Below are 14249 nucleotides of genomic sequence, written 5' to 3' on the forward strand. Positions count from 1 at the left end.
CCAATCCCCTATCATTTTGCACAGCCTATCTACTCTCTGGTCGCCTAGGTTGCCCCCTTGCCCAAGGCAGAGACCCACTGCAACCTTCTTTTTCGAACAAACTTATTTTTCCCAATAAGATCCTAGAAGTTTCAATGCGCTCCAGTCTTCAAAGTCTGGAACAGTTTACTCGAACTCAAGGAAAGGTAACTTCTGCAACTCGATCCTATTTTCAGGAAGGCCTTCATCTACAAAGTATAGCCTCCTACTCTGCACCTCTTTTCTGTTGTGTGTTTATTCAATTTGGCCTAATTTTGGAAAGTATGTGTTGGGAGCCTGGCCACTTGCACAGCCTTCCTTTGGCAAAGGGGGTGGGTGACATGGCAGACATATTCAGCATTAAACTTTGTAGCATGGTTGCCCTTTCCCTTGCTTAGCTCTGTGGGGTGCTCTGTCCTGGTATCCTCAGTTGTTGTATTAGAGTAGATGTTGCATGTTTGCGTTTGGGGTCCCAAGGCAATGAACCTGTTAGGGTTCCAGGGAGAGAAGTGTTAGCAATGTACTCAAGTCCCCATGTATATTTTGGAGACAAACCATTTTGTGCCCTTTCTCCATACTCCTCCTCACTAGAGTTTTCCCTTGTGTGCTGTAGAGGCAATTCAGCTTGGGCAAGGCTTACCTTCAAACCCTATGCAGCTAGGGACTTAAGATACTTGAAGGATCACCTATTATATGAGTCTGACTGTATACTCTGATAATCTTTGGTGGCCCCACTATCTAAAGCAAGGTGGGCTGTAAATGGCAAGAGGGGTTTTAGTTGCTGTGCCCCATATGTGAAATGCTGTCCCCAGTGAAACTCATCTGGTGCTACATTGCTGTCTCCAGCACCAGGCAAACACCTTTTAATTTTCCCTGGCTTTGAATATAGGAAACTGCTGCTGCTTCTTTATCTTGGTCTTTTATTATTGCTGTTTTTGATTTAGATTTATGTTGTATGGCCCCCTGGGAATGGTGTTTTTTTTTTTTTACATTTGAGGATGGAATATAAATTTATCAAATTAACTATCAAACCTCTTGCTACACTGCAACACATACTTTGCTATACCCTTGCTATACCTTCTGCCATATTTTGCTACTTTAGGATACCTTGCTATATCTTGACATATCTGGCTAAATCCCTTGAAAGATCTTACAACTGCTCCTTCCATATGGTCTTCCTGGAAAATCCCCACAAGATGGCAGTCTGTAGTAATACACAAGAACTTTCTGAGATATCAATCAAACATGACATTTCGGCTCAACAGAGGATTTATTTTAATAATTTTAACAGTTCGTTTTCATGTGCATATATAGTATACACATTATAACTGTAATGAAATTTAATTTGACCCCCCCCCCTTTTAATCCAGGGTGACCAGTTGTAAAAGAAGACAGGCATCTGTACCTTTCACTGATGTGTAGGTTAGGGATATTTAACAGTTATAGCACTTCTCATCCTTGCCTGACAAACCTCACCTGCTGAAATTCCATCTTGTACACAGTTATTAAAGGTACAGGAGCCCTTTACATCTGGTCACCCTATTTTACTTGCATATGAATAATGTAGTTTTAAAAGTCAGCATGAAGCCTAAATGTTGCCTGCCCTTGGCCTGCGGAGCTGAAGGGAAGCATACTCTGGGGTGTTCTCTGCCACCATCCAGGGATGCTGCTCCCACTGCCACACAGGAAGAATATCATGACAAGGGCAAACCAACTTGGGCCCAGCCCTTCTACAGAGAAAGAGCAGCTGCCCTGAGCTTGCTTCCCTCCTCCCTGCCAGAAATAATACTGGGGATGCAATCCTGTGCAGCTTTCCACGGAAAAAAGCCCTACAGCTCTCGGCATTCTCCAGCCATGAATGAATGAAGGTGGCTAAGTCAGAATCAGACAGAAAGGAATGACGCTGAGATTTTAAAGTTTTTTATTTAGATCAAATAAACAAACAGTCACGATTTTAAACACATTTTATTATTAATTCAGACTACTACTGCATGGGGTGCAGGAGCAGGAGATGCGAGTTTGAGGCCCACCAGGGAGAAACCAAGAAATGCTCCTGTTGTTGTTCAGTCGTGTCCGACTCTTCGTGACCCCATGGACCATAGCACGCCAGGCCTTCCTGTTCTGCGCTCTCTCCCGGAGCATGCTCAAGTCCATATTCATTGCATCAGTGATGCTATCTAGCCATCTCATCCTCTGCCGGCCCCCTCTCCTTTTGCCTTCTGTCTTTCCCAGCATCAGGGTCTTTTCCAGAGAGTTTTCTCTTCGCATTAGGTGGCCAAAATATTTGAGCTTCAGCTTCAGTATCTGTCCTTCCAATGAGCACTCAGGGTTGATTTCCTTTAGTATGGACTGGTTTGACCTCCTTGCAGTCCAGGGGACTCGTAAGAGTCTTCTCCAGCACCACAGTTCGAAAGCATCAATTCTTCGGCGCTCAGCCTTCCTGATAGTCCAGCTCTCACAGCCATACGTTGCTACTGGGAAAACCATAGCTTTGATTAGATGGACCTTTGTCGGCTAGGTGATGTCTCTGCTTCTTACTATGCTGTCTAGGTTTGCCATAGCTTTCCTCCCAAGGAGCAAGCGTCTTTTAATTTCATGGCTACAGTCACCATCTGTGGTGATCTTGGAGCCCAAGAAAGTAAAATCTGTCACTGATTTCATTTGTTCCCCTTCCATATGCCAGGAAGTGATGGGGCCAGATGCCATGATCTTCGTTGTTTTAATGTTGAGTTTCAAACCAGCTTTTGCACTCTCCTCTTTCACCCTCAACAAGAGGCTCTTGAGATCCTCTTCGCTGTCTGCCATTAGGGTGGTATTGTCTGCATATCGGAGGTTGTTGATAATTCTCCTGGCAATCTTAATTCCGACCTTTGATTCATCCAACCTGGCATTTCTCATGATGTACTCTGCATATAAGTTAAATAAGCAGGGCAACAATATGCAGCCTTGTCGTACTCCTTTCCCAATTTTGAACCTATCGGTTGTTCCATGTCTGGTTCTTACTGTTGCTTCTTGACCCTCGGACAGGTTTCTCAGGAGACAGGTAAAGTGGTCTGGTACTCCCATCACTTTAAGAATTTGCCACAGTTTGTTGTGATCCACACAATCAAAGGCTTTGGCATAGTCAATGAAGCAGAAATAGACGTTTTTCTGGAATTCTCTTGCCTTCTCCATGATGCAGCGAAAGTTGGCGATTTGATCTCTAGTTCCTCTGCCTCTTCTAAACCCAGCTTGTACTTCCGGTAGTTCTCGGTTCGCATACTGCTGAAGCCGAGCTTGTAGGATTTTGAGCATCACCTTGCTGGCATGTGAAATGAGCGCAATTGTGCGGTAGTTTGAACACTCTTTGGCGTTGCCCTTCTTTGGAATTGGAATGTAAACTGACCTTTTCCAGTCTTGTGGCCACTGTTGAGTGTTCCAATTTTTTCAGTGATCCATGAAGGGGAGAAATGCTCCCACTTGCTTTTAAATTGCAGCTCAGTGGTAGAGCACATCTTTTGCATGCAGAAGGTGCCCTGTTCAATCCCTGGCATCTCCATGAAGGGCTTGGAAAGGCCCGTGTCTGAAACTCCGGAGAGCCGGTGCCAGTCAGCACAGATAATACCGAGCAAGATGGACCAGTGGCCTGACTTGATATAATAATGCAGCTAGATGTATACTGGGGGGGGGGGGGTGTTATGTTTTTTCATTATAGGATCTGATAAGAGGGAGAACGTGAGATTTGTGCCAGCATGAAGCTATAGGTATCTTGCAGTGCAATCCTATGCATGTTTACTTAAAAGTAAGCCCTATGGAGTTCAATGCAGCTTACTTCCAGGAAAGTGGGTATAGGATTATAACCAAAGCTGCTCTTAAATTCTGCATTAGATCGCCGTGCTTATTAAAATGACTGTTGCCAGCAATATCCTCTATTTCAATGCGTAGAAGAATATTAATCAGATCGTATGTATTTGTTGTTGTTTATTTGAACTCTTCGTGACTTCATGGACCAGCCCACACCAGAGCTTCCTGACGGCCGTCGCCACCCCCAGCTCCCCCAAGGTCGAGTCCGTCACCTCCAGACTATCATCCATCCACCTTGCCCTTGGTCGGCCCCTCTTCCTTTTGCCTTCCACTTTCCCTAGCATCAGCATCTTCTCCAGGGTATCCTGTCTTCTCATTATGTGGCCAAAGTACTTCAGTTTTGCCTTTAATATCATTCCCTCAAGTGAGCAGTCTGGCTTTATTTCCTGGAGTATGGACTGGTTTGATCTTCTTGCAGTCCAGGGCACTCTCAGAATTTTCCTCCAGCACCACAGTTCAAAAGCATCTATCTTTCTTCACTCAGCCTTCCTTATGGTCCAGCTCTCGCAGCCACAGGTTACTATGGGGAATACAGTTTCTGAGTAGGCATGTAAAGGATTGTGCTATAAATCTTGTGAGCCCAAACCATACTCATTTCTCTTATTTGAGATAATACATAGACATAACTTATGACAGAATATAAAACATGTCAGCAATGATGTAGGAACGCTCTGAATTTTATTTATTTAACCCAACAGCAAACTAGACATAATATGGGGTGAGATATAGAGGGCTGCAGCTTATGTGTGTGGGAACTTTTAGCTGAACAACAGTTTGCAGCAGTAGGGTTAAGCACCCCTCCCTTTCTGCCCCTACACTCAAACTTCAGCCTCCTATAGCTGCTTCTCATGGTTAAAAAATGAATTTCATTTAACTTCTAGTTTGCCCTCCCCCCAAAAAAATTTCTAAAGCTGATCTGATGAAAGGATTATTAATTAATTTTGAATGACACTGTGTTATCTCTCTTTGTAGCGCCAGGGCAACTGGGTCAAGATTATTTCTGCTTGCCCACCATGAGAAAGACACCAATGTCCAGATGTACATATAGTGTTTGTAAATGTTTTGTTATCAGTCATATATTCAGAATATCTGAGGTGGTCTATAGTATTACTGCAATTTATCAAATACCTTATGTGCTCTTACAAAAACAGCCAATATCTCTAGCTGCTAGCTTTCTTAGTATTAGAGGATTCATTTCTGCTTGCTTCACTCCTATCAAAGTCTGTTGAAAGTATCCATCTCTGTATCCATCTTGACCAGCCCCTAACTACACAGAGAATGTATTTCAACATTGTCACTTTGTTACATTGTTAGCACCTCCCACTCATCCATTATGGTTCAGCTTTGTAGGACATAATAGTGTTTACTGTCTACCACGGCTGACAAGCGATCACCTCCACCATGCACTAATCCCTCAAGCCCACCAGCTGCACAGTGTACGATGGCCCTACAGAGAATTCTAGTTAGAGAAAAGTGTATGCATGCTGCAAACCAGAGCTGAGCAGGAGTATGTTCTAACAGTGACTAAAACCGCTCTTGCCATTCACTATGTAGTGCACTATCATAGGTCAGGCGTTAACACAAATTGTTAGGGCCAGAGGTACTTCAGTCCATTTCCAGAGGAAGCATTGGGCACGAGGTGGAGAAAGAAGAGCTCAAATAGTGCGAGACCATATGAACTGATGAACGCAACACAGTAGGACAGGGATCAGCAACTGGAGGCCTCTGGGCCAAATCTCTCCCCTCCCTACCCGCACACACCTTTACCAGCTCAGATACAAAGGAGGGTGTGGAGGAATTGTATTTTTGACAATGGAACTTAGTAGGCCATTGGAGAAGGGCTGGGGCCTTGACCTACCAATCAGTTCCCCTCACCCCCAACTCTTTTCTCAGTGGCTCTTTAGCTAGAAAAATATCAGTCACTGCAGGATTATGGAAATCAGCAATTTCTTTACAATAGCAATTTACTAAATAAGGGTAGTATACAGTTTCTTGATCTGTCCTCTGCTCTACCCTAGAGTGGCTCTATTAAACCCAGAAGGTACAAGAGAAACACCACTGTTGGGAGTTTTTTCTTCTTTTCTACCATTGATTCTATAATCAATAGGACAAATAAAAATTACAATATCCCCAGACAATCTCTCTAGTTCTCAAAGCATATGGATGACATGTAAGAACTCCAATAATCTCTAGCAGGTGTGGTGTAGTGTCTAGAGTTTTGGACTAGAAGTCGGGAGATCCAGGTTCTAGTCCCTAGTCGGCCATGGAAGTTCACTGGGTGACTTTGGGCCAGTCACAGATTCTCAGCCCAACCTACCTCACAGGGTTGTTGTTGTGAGGATAAATGGAGAGGAGGAGGATTATGTATGTTCTCTTTGGTTCCTTAAGGAGGAAAAAGGCTGGATATAAATGCAATAAATAAATCTTTATTTTTGCTCCTAACTGTAAACTGGTGGGTGAGCTATTACAATGACCTGGTTTGCACATAATGCCAGTTTATCAGTTGTTTAACCCATGAATTGTCCATGCCATGCTAGAGGAGAGAGCTATCTCCCATTCTCCTTTGCATCTGCATATGGGTTGTTTGATGTGACATGCAAACTTGGAACTCTGGGTTGTGGAACAACAAACAACCCAAAATTTTACTCCCAACAACAAACCCTTGAGTTCAAACACTGGGTTGTTTGTTCCTCAGCAGCCCAGACTTCTAGATTTGCACATCACATCAGACAATCCAGGAACAGGGTGTTCCTGGTTTGTTGATGAAAATGGATGCAAACCAAAAGTAGTGAGTAGATGGAAAGCCACTTGCTACTGTGTGGCCCCAACAACCCATGGTTTAAACAATGCTTGGGTTGTCATTACTTGCGAACCGGGCCAGTAAGTCTTTGGAGCTTAGTTTATACAGGACCACAAGCTCTCAGTAAATTACAGGTGGGGGAGGGCTGGAGCTTTAACTTATTTGAATATTTGTGTATGTGCATATAAAACACTTTTCAATCTAAGGTGAATATTAAAATTTAAATGTCAGTCTTGGGAGCTTGAATAGTAAGTGGAACTTTAGTATTTATAGAGAAAGTTGTTATTAGAAAAGGTGGGGCTAGTAAGGAGGCAGGTGAAACTATACATCAGATCTGAAAGGCTTCTGCATTGAAACTGAATGAATAAAACATTAAAAAGTGTACTGGACACAGCTGAGATGAAGGGAAAAGGCGCAGCACAGTTTGTGCATGCTCCACATCCAGACATTTGTCAGTCAAGATGCTACTAATGGAATCTTTGCAAGAAAGCTGATTAATTTTAATTCAGCATGTTATATTGTTTGCTCTAGAAAAGGCACACTGAAGAAGTACAGCAATGGGTATAAAGAAACCAAGTGAGGGACCTGGAGCATAATGAAGGGAGATAAAATCAAGTAGAAGTCCTATTGGGGATGGGCGATAAAATGGGAGTATGATAGCGAATTGTGTTTATTTATTACATTCCTATACCGCCCAATAGCCAGAGCTCTCTGGGCGGTTTACAAAGATTAAAACTATTAAAAGTACAATATACAGAGATTAAAAACTATTTACATAAAAAAACACATGAACAGACAATACACACAAAAGAAACATGCAACAACTTCAAACAACCAATCTCGAAAGCAAACAACCATAAGACATTCTGTTAAAAGAGTAATGTAGTATTGGTTAATATATGGGGCAGTGTGACAAAACGGGGAAGGAGCAAATTCTTAAAAGCCTTTTAGAAATGTGATTTATTTTATGGATGGCCCAAGAGGCAACCTCGTTGTTGTTGTTAAATCTATCGGGCGCAATCCTACGCATGTTTGGACAGAAAAAAGTCCTACAACGCAGCGCTGGGAGTTGTAGGACTTTTTTCCGTCCAAACATGCGTAGGATTGCGCCCTACGGGAGCGAAAGCCGAGGAGGCGCTAACAGAGGCAGGATTTTATTTACGGACCCAACCTGTGGAGCTGAGAGAGCTGACACGGGCCGCGGGTGGGTGAGTGGATGGAAACGACATTAGGACTTAAGCGGAAAGTCCGGCGCCGGGCTGGGAGGAAACGGGCGCCGGCCTACCCCAGCGCCTGCGAGGAGCAAAGGCGAGGGGGCGGAGCCGATGGGCGGGGCTTCGCCGGACACGCCCCCGCCTGCCCGCCCCGCTTCCAGCCCGTCCTCAGTAGCCTTGAATAATGTAACTCTTATTTTCCCAGGGTTCTTTGCGGCGGCGGCTGTCTGCTGCTCGCCATATTGTATTGCTGAGGGGAGAAGGGGGCTGAGGCAGCCGCTGTCGACTCGCCTCAGCCCTGGCTGCGGGAAGAGGCGGCGGCGGGGGAGCCGGCGGCGCGGGAGGTGACAACGACGGGCAAGAGAGCCGCGCCGGGGGGAGGGAGCGGGCGAGCCACCGAGAGGGAGCGAGCGACAGGGCCGGTGAGTGGGAGGGGAGTTGGGGGGCGCGGGTCTCGCTGGGCTGGCTCAGCTGTTGCGGGGCCGGGTGGCTCTCGAAATGGGAAACTCTCTGCCTTCCCCCCCCCCCCCCGCCGCCGGAGAAGCCCCAGCCGCCTTTGGGGAACCCTGTGCACGCTCACGGAAGAGTGAGCGCTGTTGAGCTCGGCGGGACTCGTTTCCGAGTAAAGCACGCCTATCATTGGGGCTCGCTGCCTCCTTCGCGCGCCCCCTTCCCACGACACCTTCTTCCAGTTCAGACCGTACGCGCTGCCCGCCCCGCCATTAAAGGAGCGATAGGCGAATTCGTGGGAGTGGGCGTCCCTCTCCCACCCGCCCACTCCTGGCCTCTAGCTGTCACGATTGTCCCCTTCGGACTGGGAAGGCGATGAGAGCGAGTGACCTGGCTGCGCGCAGGAAGGGTCCCTCGAGGTGTCAGCGGCAGCCCCCCCGCTCTGCCTCCGTTCTCCTGACTGCCTCCGGACGCGTAAAGGTCAAGACCCGAGGAACTGCTCAGTCTTGCTGTGCTGTGTTTGCGTATGCGTGCAGACGGACAAGAGGGTGCAAGAGTGTATTATTTCTTCAAAAGAGGAAAGTGTACTTCTGCTGGTATTTCGCTTGGCAGGCCCCCATATTCTTTGTGGAGGTGAAACGATGTTTTCAGAGGGTCTGTTGGTGGAAACGTAAGAGGAGTGAAGAGTCGCTAACTTGTTACCTATACATTATAGAGTAACTGTTTCTATGAACAGAACTTGACTGAGTCTCATTTCCCTTTGATATGCTGGAACTAGAGTTGCTAGATACCACTTAAAGGGCTGCCTCCTGTGAGTTCTGAACTGTCACAGATCCAAGGAAGATGTGGGATGGTCCAGCTAGAACCTCTGTAGAGTTCCCTGGAGTAGAAGCAGCTCTTTAGTGTTGCTCATTTTCAATATGAGAGGGATGCTAGGTGTATGTCTCTAGGCTTGTCAAAAGCGTAAAGCTGTTTTGCAATAGTATGTGTGTCTCTTCCAATACTAAAACTAATTGATTTAAAGTCAAACTAATTGGATTTCCTGCAGGGTTTTTTTTAATATAAAAAGTTCAAAGTAGGGTTGGGCATTTGATAGATCAAATGACCAGCGTGCCAACCCTAGTTAAAAGCTGTACCAGAGGTGGAATTAGGTGTTTGTGGGGGGGAGGTATTTCTCCCTATTTTGTGCTGGACTCCTAATCTAAAGGCAGTATCCAGCCCTGCACGCACACTAGTGGGACCCACCACTAGCACAATGGGAAACTAGTGGATCCTTAAGCAAATGAAACAAGCAGAAATGCTAATTTCCAGAATGGGGCAGTCACAGAAGGGAATTCCGCTGACCTGTCCCACTTTGGAAACAAGTGTTTCCGGGGTTGCTTTGGGAAATGCTAGCTTCCGGTAGCGCTAGTAGTGGGTCCCGCTGGCACAAAAGAAACAGCAGGAGCGCAGTGGCAGTATAGGATACTACCCTAAGAGCATTTCCAGTTGAGGCTTTTAAAGTGTGGTCAGCTTGCCTTGTTCATGGGATTTTACAGGAGTTTTACATGACATAGTCATCATCCTCTAATCTTCCTATGCATTCCCTCTGCTTCTGTTTTTTCTCATTATGCAAAAAAATCAGTTAATTTTTTAAGGCACACAAAAATAGCGGAAACATCAACAGGTGTGGATGTTTGATATTGCAACTGCTTGGCATTTTGTTGGCAGGCTGTTTATGATGTGTGCTGTGATGTTACTGAGGGGCATGTTCCAAGAACACAAAGAGGGAGTCTTTCTCTGCAGCTGTGTCTTTTATTACTTGTATCGATGCTGCAAGCACTCTCATGGCTGATAAGACATCCCAAATTGCAGTGTGCTTTCATGGAGCCATGAGGATTTGGGGTGGGGGGCAGGCAAAATGGAAGACAACTGCTGTGATATTTCCTGCTTCTGCTATATTTATAACTGTTCTGTGTTGAACTGCCTTTTCTTTTTTCTTTTTTTAAAGAGGTATTTGGGCGATTCTATTATACCTGCATGGTGAACTATAAGCATCCCATCGTTTTGTCATTTCAAATTCCAGTACATTTAATCATTTATTTCAAATGAAATGCTTTCGCATTCCACTTGGGAACAGTACAGCAAAGAAGGGGAAATGCGTTATGGTTTGTTGTTCTGTTACATATGTGTAGTTTCATGGTGGTTCCAGAGGGATAGCTCCTAGCGCTACCAATCAAAAGGACATTGTGCAACTGTTCTGTCTTCATGGAAAGAAAAATTGAAGATGTTGACTGGAACCACCCCTACCCCCCAATCCTGTCAATTTGGCATGGTGATTGCATAATAAAAACCAAGTCTGGAAGTATTCTCAGTAAAAGGAATAAGAATGATTGATTGATTGATATGCAACTGCATTTTGGGGTGAGGAGAGGAAAATGTCGGTATATTGCTGTTGCACAATTCTGATTTAAAAAAAATAATCTTAAACTGTGTGTACACAGATGTATAGACTCACTGCACATACCCACTAAGGAATAAAGGAGTAGTAGGAGGAAATTGCTGGTGGAGGGGAGGGGGAAAAAGGCATATATTGCTGCATCCCGTCTTGCTCTGCCCACATACGTGGATGGGAGATTGCAGGATATGGTGCAAATTTTTTTTACTAAAAATCTGCAATGCCTTCTGTGGTGTGGATAGCCCATTATCATTCTAGATTTTTTTTTTTAAAGGAACCAACAGCCTGGAACTGCAAGAAGGCTTCTGTCTGGAAGCCTGGTTTGCATGTAACAGCAGCCCAGAGTATGGGTTGAGTATGGGTTGTTGTTGAATTGTGGATTGTCATTACATGTGAACCCTTCATTATGGTTTCTCTCTGGGTTGTTAATCGTGAAAAACCCAGAGCCCACAACTCAACAACAAATCATGGCTTCTCTTCATGTGTTGTTAACAACCCATAGTTAACCCATGGTGCAAGGTTCACATGTAACAACAACCCATGATTCAATGACAACCCATACCCAAGCCATACTCTGGGTTATCGTTACATATGAACCGGGTCAATATCTCCTCCCAAAGCTGCTGTTTGTCCCATGGGGAAAACATATAGGTATGGATACAGATGATGCAGAATTATCTACCCTGAAAGGCGCCTGCCTGTTAGAGAAACTGCTGCCTTGTTTGCCTCCTTCCAGTCAGGATAAGTGAGACTTATCTTACACCAAGATAAGTGATTTATACAGAAACAGCAGGTGGGCTTCTCGGAGGATTGCCAATTCTTAAAAGTTAAAAGACCAGACGCATGAGAGTGAAGTGTGCCTTCACTTCAGAAGAAAAAGTGTCTTGGCTATTGGAAATTAAAAATACATTGTTCTAAACAAATCACAACTAATCAGTGCTATATTATTTCATTTGCTTCCAAACAAAACAATTATTAGATGCAATTCATTCATCCAGTACAGTGCTTCCAATAATAAAATTTTCAACATTGCCAATACTTGTTCTTTAACACTATCTTGTTATATAATTTTATTCCAAAACCTAATAAGACTGCCACCGATTTTTATTAGATCTGTATGGATGGAATGTTGTCCCCCCGCCCTGTGCAGTTCTCTTTTTTAAATAGTCATTTTTATTGTTCAATAACTTAAAAAAAGTATTTTAAAGATCTTCAAAAATAAAATTTGTTGCCTTCACCATACAATAAACCTGCTAAAACAAGTTAGTATCTTTTGCTTTCCCACTTCTTTGTGGGTTTTTCTGTTTTGCAAATGGCAGTATAATGTGGGAAGAGATTTGCTGGTGTATCTTGTTTAGGTGTACAGATTTACAGTGCCTTAATCCAGAATAATTTGTCTGAACAGTTTCAGAACTTCTCTTGCTCCCTCACTCCCTAATCACATCTAACCATGAAGCATGTATGTTTTTGGCATTTTGATTCTTGTTTGTGTTTAATTTTCCTTCACTTGTGGAGATTATTATTATTACATTTATTTATACCCTGCCTTTTCCCCAGTACTGGGAAAGGCGGTTTGCAAAAATTGAAACATATACAATTAAAACATATGAAAATATACAAAAGTTAAAATATAAATTAAACAACAACATAATTAAAATTATATTAAAACATTAAAACAGCATTTTAAACAACATTTTAGCAGCTTACCCCCAGGTGCCAACTATGTCCCAAAGGCCTGCTGGAACAAGAATGTTTTAGTCTTCCTCCGGAAACACATCAAGGAGGGAGCCATCCTAGCCTCCCTGGGAAGGGTGTTCCATAGCTGTGGGGCAGCCACTAAGAGGGCCTTCTCCCGGGTTCCCACCAAACGTGCCAGTGACAGTGGTGGGACTGAGAGAAGGGCCTCCCCAGAAGATCTCAGGACATGGGCAGGTTCATGAGGGAGGATACGGTCTTTCAGATAACCTGGACCAGAGCCGTATAGGGCTTTATAGGTCATATCCAGCACTTTGAATTGTGCCCGGAAACAGACTGGAAGCCAGCGAAGCTGTTTTAACAAGGCAGTTGTATGCTCCCTGTAACCAGCCCCAGTCAACAGTCTGGCAGCAGCTCTTGGAACCAACTGCAGTTTCCGAACACTCTTCACACTATTTAAACTCCAGGTCAAACACAGCAAAAATAGGAGTGATTTCTAGAAGGAATAGCCTGCACTCAAAATATAGTGGACATCTCCAACCATTATGTGGATCAGTATTGGGTGACTTGATACTGTTCACATTTGGCTCCTGCAACCATTGAGAAAGAAAAGTCTGTGTTTGAGTAGGTCAGGTCAGTAGGACAGCTGCTTAAGCTCAAGCAAATGGGTCATGAGTGAAGGTGGAGGAGCATTCAAGTAAATTCAGTACTTTGACTAGAGTTGCCACTGAAATGAAATTTGCAGTGGACTTTGGGAATTTTGTTTGGATGAATATCGGAGGTAGCCAAAACAACTTGATACCACTATTGAAAATTCCTCAGGGAGTTCTGTAAAATCTACTTGTGAGTGTCTTTTTTTGAAGGGGGGTAGGTAGGTGGCCTTGGTATGTTTTTGGAAAAGAAGAGAATTCTTAAACTTTGTCACAACAAAAATACTTCTACGGCTCCCCAGTAAGGGTCACATGGCCTGACCTACCTCACAGGCTTGATGTGAATAAAATAAAATGGGAGCTATGTGTGCTTGTATGAAGGGCAGGATAAAATTTAATAAATAAAAATTAAGGGTTTGCTTCATGCAATGCATATGGTACTCGGGGAAATCAGTTTCCATGTACAAAGTTCACAAAACGAGGGGCTCAGTCCCTTCCCATTTGCTGCTTACACATATTTTGAAAGCAATGTGCAACTTATACAGTATTTCATATTCAGAATTGGTTTCTGAATTCACTGCAGTATATGAAGTGGTTGTGACAAAGCAAATACAGTTTTTACCTTCAGACATGGAGCTGAATAGAAGAATGGAAAATGAAGGGAGCATGATTTATTTTATTTAAGTCACGCTCCCACCCTTCAGTGTTTCCACTCCCAATGCAGCTTACATAAAATAACAAGATTAATACCTGTTCAAAATACAATAAAAATGTGTTTACTTCATGGTCTACTAGAAAAGGAATAGATAAAGAAAACAAAATCCCTGCAAACACCACAGCATTGCTTCCTTGGTCCCCAGCACATGAGGGCCATATCTGTAATGGGCTTTCTAAGGTCCAATCAGAGGCATTCAGTCAGTGCATCTGGCCCCCTTGAGCTGTGAGGTGCTCTGTGCTCATGGGAGCAGTTGCTAAACCAGCTGCTGTAGCGCTGTGCTAATTTATTTCAGCTTGTATTCTTGGGGCCATGGTTTCATATCCCACCTTCCCTGTCCTGGGAAGGTGGGATATGCTCTATGATGCTCTATGATAGGATAAGTCCTATCAATACCTATTAGCCATGATAGCTAAATGCATCCTTC

The 14249-nt window shown here is 44.0% G+C and overlaps 1 protein-coding gene across 7 annotated transcripts in view; it reads left to right on the top strand.

The window, feature by feature from the left end:
• The first annotated feature begins 8121 nt into the window (after positions 1-8121).
• The window catches only part of RNF2 (ring finger protein 2), a 50733-nt gene continuing 44605 nt past the window's right edge, over positions 8122-14249 (top strand). For 5 of the 7 annotated variants that reach the window (XM_084851393.1, XM_084851394.1, XM_084851390.1 and 2 more), the window contains exon 1: positions 8122-8297. The gene's annotated coding sequence lies outside the window, so the exon portion shown is untranslated. The remainder of the gene's footprint in view (positions 8298-14249) is intronic. The other 2 variants (XM_084851391.1, XM_084851389.1) reach the window with 1 other exon arrangement.

This window comes from Heloderma suspectum, chromosome 4 (genome assembly GCF_057233095.1).
Source record: "Heloderma suspectum isolate Gila_16-S chromosome 4, 16-S_ref, whole genome shotgun sequence".
NCBI lineage: Eukaryota > Metazoa > Chordata > Lepidosauria > Squamata > Helodermatidae > Heloderma > Heloderma suspectum.